The following is a 5,152-nucleotide window of genomic DNA, read 5'->3' as shown; positions in this document are numbered from 1 at the left end:
CGCCCCGCGGGCCGAATCAATGGGAGGGCAGTTTCTGTTCAGGCGCCGGAGGTCCCGGCTCCCTCGAGGGCGAGCGCCGACCCGCGCTTCCTGGAGGCGAGCGCCGGGCTCCGGCCGCCCGCGAGGTCCCCGTGGAGCGCGGCGGGCGGCGGGGGCCCTGGTCGGCGCCCACGGGAGGCGCAGCGACTCCCGATGCGGGCCGGGCTTTCCTCGTCGTGCCCGCCGTTTGGGGCTCCCCGGCTGCTCTGGACCCGCCGCCTCGGTCGCCGCCGCCTCCGAGGACCTGGTGGGAAGTGGAAGGGACAGGGCGTCAAGGCCCGCCCCGAAGTTGAGCCTAACTTTTCGCGGGGAGCGCGGGGGGCATCGACGAGTGTGCACAGGGCGCGGGCTCGGGGCAGACAGCGCAGCTCTGGGCGGTCTCCCCGGAAGCGGCCCCTCGCCCCGCTGCCCGCCCCGTCAGTGGCCGCCGCACGACCGCGCGTTCCAGCGAATAATCGCTGCCCGTGACATCTCCGCTGACACCATCCCGGCCGAGGACGGGGCGGGGGGGGGGCAGCACTGCAGTGGGCCGCGTGGACTTGCCGGCCCTGGCACCGCGCCCACCGCCTCGCCGCCCGCTCCCGTCCCCAGCCTGTCCCTCCGGCTCCCGGAGGGCGCAGTGCCACCCCCGCAGGCCGGTCTGAGCGGTCGCGCGCCCCTTCCCGGGCCGGGATCCCCCGACCCTTGGAGGGCACCGTGCCCTAGCCCCGCCGCATCTGTCCGCCCTCGTCAGCCGCGAGTGGCCCCGAATCCCCGCGCGCTGGGCACACTCGCAGCCGCGGGGGAACTTAGGCGCGCACGCCCCCACCCGGGCGGCGCCGGCGACTCACCTGCCCCTCGGGCCAATCCGCGAGCCCCGGCCGCCGCCCTCCGGCCGCCCCTGACCCCGCCGCGGGCACGTCCTCCGGGCGCCCCTACCCCCTGCCCCGGGCAGTGTCCTTTGGCTCTACTGGGGTCTGGGGCCGGCGTGGGCGCTCCTGGCCCCCACGTCCTCCTAGCTCGGGGGCACTGGGGGGCGAGGGGGCGGAGGGCTGAGGCTCGGGGCGCTCTCGCCCCCACCCCGCGCGCCTCCCTTATTTTATGATCATCGTGAGCCTGCAGTCGCCACTCAGCCCCGCCGCCGCGCCGCACCGCCCGGCGCGCCCCGCGCTGCCTCGCTCCGCTGCAGCATCGGAAAGGCAACCAGGTCAAACTTTGCAGAAACTCAGCCCCTACGCCGGCCTGGCCCCGCGTCCGCTTGCAGCCGCCGGCGGGAGCGCCGCGCATGCAGGCACCGACCGCACGCTCGCCGGCCCCGCGGGGATGCAGGTCTGCAGGCGGCGGCGGCGAGCGCCGCCTCCTCCTCGCCGCCCGCCCTGCTCTCCACCCTCGCGCCCCACACGCCTCCCGCCTTCCCCCTGGTAATCCTCTCCCCCTCTCCCGCCTCTCTCCCCCTGCAGCTGCTAGGAGAGCGGAGCCTTTCCTTGCATAAACGACATTTCCTTTTGGGCAAGCCCGGGGGATTGTGGGTAGTGTAGTTCGGCTTGTGTCTCGGGTCCAGGTAGCTGCTCCCTATGCCCTTTGAACTCACAGGCTTTGGGGGCGCAGGGCACACAGAGAAACGTCGCGCTGCCCTGATATTCCTGGCCCGGAAGGGCCGCGGCTGGTTGAAGCCAGGGCCGGGGCTGTGGGAGGCTCCAGGGCCGGGCAGGTCAAGATGGATACAGGTCGAGATGGATACGTCTAGGGAAAGAGCCCCTGTGCCCCTCCCTCTGTGCTGGGCCTCTGGGCACCTGACAGGCGGTCAGGCCTGTTGGACCCCAGTTGTGACAGGTGCTGTACCCCATCAGCATCTGTGCAGGAGAACTCTTCTGTGCATTTCACAGAGCAGGCAGCCCAAGCTGGGAGCCTGGGAGACTTGCCAAGCGGCCCAGCTGAGACTGGGGCCTGCTGGTCTGGGTACGGAGGTTCAAAAGGGCATTTGAATCTGATCGTGGGGGGGGGGGGAGCGTTGGGGACAGCTGTGATCCTCTCCGAGCACCCTCACACCGTTAGCCTCACCCTCACCTTGCAGCCACCCAGGGAGAGCGGGTGGTTTGTGGCATCGGAAAGCCTTGCAGCCACATTAGAGCTGTTTCCTCCCCCCATGACTCTGACTCCCAAAGGTGCCCGCAGCCGGGCCCAGGGCAGGCGGTTCTGCCATTCCCGGTGAGTGCCAGTGAGGGCAGGGGCCAGAGGGGCGGGGACTTCCGCCACGTTGAGGTCTCTTTGATGAGTGATCAGCCAGGCTGAGTGGTCCATCAAATACCAGCGGCAGCGGCAGCGCAGGCCACAGGAAGTGTGTAGATACACCCAGCCGCACCCCACTCTCACCTGCTCGCTGCCATGGGCCCTCCCTCAGCCTAGCGCGGGCTGGTCCCTCTCCAGTTCAGCTCATCCCACCACTGAGACCAAGGCGGGGTCTTATGACCTGCTTCCTGCCGGAGGGCAGCACCCCAACAGCAGAGGCCTCCTCAGGACTGTGTACACTTCCGTTTCCCGGAAGAAGCGTTCCCTGGCCGCCCAACCCACAGCAGCCTCTCCCTGCCCTGCACTCGTGGCCTCCACAGGACCCTCTACCCCAGGGACTCACTACAGCCATCCATGCCTCCTTTGTCATCACATCGGTTATGCAGTTTAGTTTACATATGTTAATCTTTTGGGTACCCATCTCAGCTCCCACACCATCAGCCCCAGGGCCTGGAGCGGAGCAGACCTCATTAGCCTGGAAGCCCCTCACGGAAGGGGCTGTCCTGGTGACCAGGATGTGAACGTGCTGAGCTGCACATCTTTCAGGTTTGACATAAGAAGGACAGAGGCCAAGGCCCTGACCTGCTCACTACGTGGTCAAAGCCCCGAGGATGATTTTCTGGGGACCTGTCCCCTGGGTGCCCGTCGGAAGGGATGTTACTCCCTGTGGCCCTGGTCTTGGCCTAGGTTTGTGATGATAATGATAAAGCCCCCACTGTGTGTTAGGTGCTGCCTGAGTGAGCATTGTCTCCTGTATCCTTCACCTTGACCCCAGAAGGTGGGCTGTACAGACAGACAGACCTAGGGGTCAGGGGACAGTGGCATTTTCAAGTCTGAATCCCACCCAGATCTGGCCAAGCCTAAAGCCCGCTCATCCCCTCCAAGCCAGGAAGGAACCGATTCTGGAAAGCTTTGTCTCTGAAAGCCGCACGGGATGAGAGTGAGGACAAAATCAAAGACCCCTTGGCCTCGGCCGCAGAACCTCCCCTTTCTCATCACCCATCATGTGATGCTTCGTCTTGGGCTTGTTTGCAGGTGAGCTCTGCAGGGAGGTGGCCCAGGCCATGTCCGTGGGCCCGTCGGCCTGGCTCTGAGCTACGAACCGGTTCCCCCAGAGCCAGCTCTGACAGGTAGAGGGTCTGAAAGGCTCAGCTCACGTGTGCATCCCCTGGCCCAGCTCCTGAGGGGCCCTCCAAGGTTCTGGCTGCTTCCCCAGCCCCCCTGCCACACACACACACACACACTCGCCTCCCCACGCCGCCCTTCTTCCTGCTCAGCATTTCCTGGAGCTCTGGGTGTTGGGCACAGACCCGCGGCTGTCTCAGCATCTGCAGGAGGCCCAGGAGGCATCCGCACGGGCGTGAACTGCTGGCTTCCGCAGAACAGGACAGGGGCCTTTGTCCGAGAGGTGCCCAGCACCAGAGGGACACTCACAGTGCCCCCAGGCCCCCCAGACTCCTCTGCGGTGACATCACCAGTGCAAGGGGGAGAGGAGGGCCAGCAGGCACAGCCAGCCCCTCCCAGAGGTGGTGGACTCAGTGTGGCCCCTGGAGCCCATGGTAACATCTCTGAAACCACTCAGTCAGCCCCCGGCTTTTGCCCAGTGTTGGCTGATGCCCGCTGTGTGCTGGGCCCTCAGAGCCACTGGGGACACCGGCAGGGCCAGGACAGACGATGAGAGTGGTCCCCAGGCACTTGCATCCCCATGGGCCAGAGAGACATCCAGGGATGGCTCCGGGCATGACGAATAGAGGTGTTCGTTAACATAAATAACAAATGGGCACAAATTCGTGCTCGAACAGTTACGGGTCAGTGTCGATTGTTTCGCCGGGATGTTCGTGCAGGTGTCCATTGTTTTGATGTGCGTGTGTCCAGTGTTGAGCTCAGGGGGAGGTGGGTGATGACAGATGCCTGGCCCAGGGGTCGAGGTGGGCAGGCAGTGAGTGAGCGATTAGAGCAGCGGTTCTCAACCTGTGGGTCGCGACCCCTTTGGTGGGCAAACGACCCTTTCACAGGGGTCGCCTAAGACCATCCTGCATATCAGATATTTACATGACGATTCATAACAGTAGCAACATTACAGTTATGAAGTAACAATGAAAATAATTCTATGGTTGGGTCACAACATGAGGAACTGTATTTAAAGGGCCAGAAGGTTGAGAACCACTGGATTAGAGGAAGTTAGAGTGAATGCATGTGTGGAATGAATGATGGTGTGAGAGTGTGAGTGTGTGTGTCTCTGTGTCAGGGTGTATGTGACAGTTGTGTGTAACTATGTGTGGAGTGTGTCTAAGTAAGTCTGAGTGCCCATGAGTGTGTGTGTGTGTGTGTGTGTGTGTGTGTGTGTGTCAGTCTATGAAGGCATATGTGTGTCCGTGTGGGAGTGTGTGAGGTGTGCAGGGGTGTGAGTGACCAGACGTGGTGTGGGTGTAGATGTGTGAGTGGGGGCATGTTGTGTATGACAGTGCATGTGTGAGGGTCTGTATGCATGTGTTAGAGTGTTCTGGTTATGTGAGTGAGCGTGTGGGTATGAGTGAGCACGATGGGTGTGCCCATGTGTGTGTCCATGAGGGTGTATGCGTGTGTGTGTCTGGGGAAGGGTGAGTTTGTGTCCATGTGGATGTGCGGATGTGTGTGTGGTGGTGGGCGTAGGTGAGCACGTTTGTGGGTGTGAGTAGGTGCGATATGTGAGTGTATGTGAGAGTGTGCGTGTCTGTGCAGGTAGGTGTGTGGGTGGTGGTTTCGGGAGGGGGGTCTTCAAGGCGCCTGCTGGATGGAGAGTCCCAGGCCGGTCGGAGCCGGTGAGGGGTGGCTTGTCAGGCCTGGTGCACAGGGCGGTCCCCTG

This window comes from Myotis lucifugus, unplaced genomic scaffold (assembly GCF_000147115.1).
Source record: "Myotis lucifugus unplaced genomic scaffold, Myoluc2.0 scaffold_726, whole genome shotgun sequence".
In the NCBI taxonomy this organism is placed as follows: Eukaryota; Metazoa; Chordata; class Mammalia; order Chiroptera; family Vespertilionidae; genus Myotis; species Myotis lucifugus.
Note: the sequence above shows the minus strand (reverse complement) of the source record.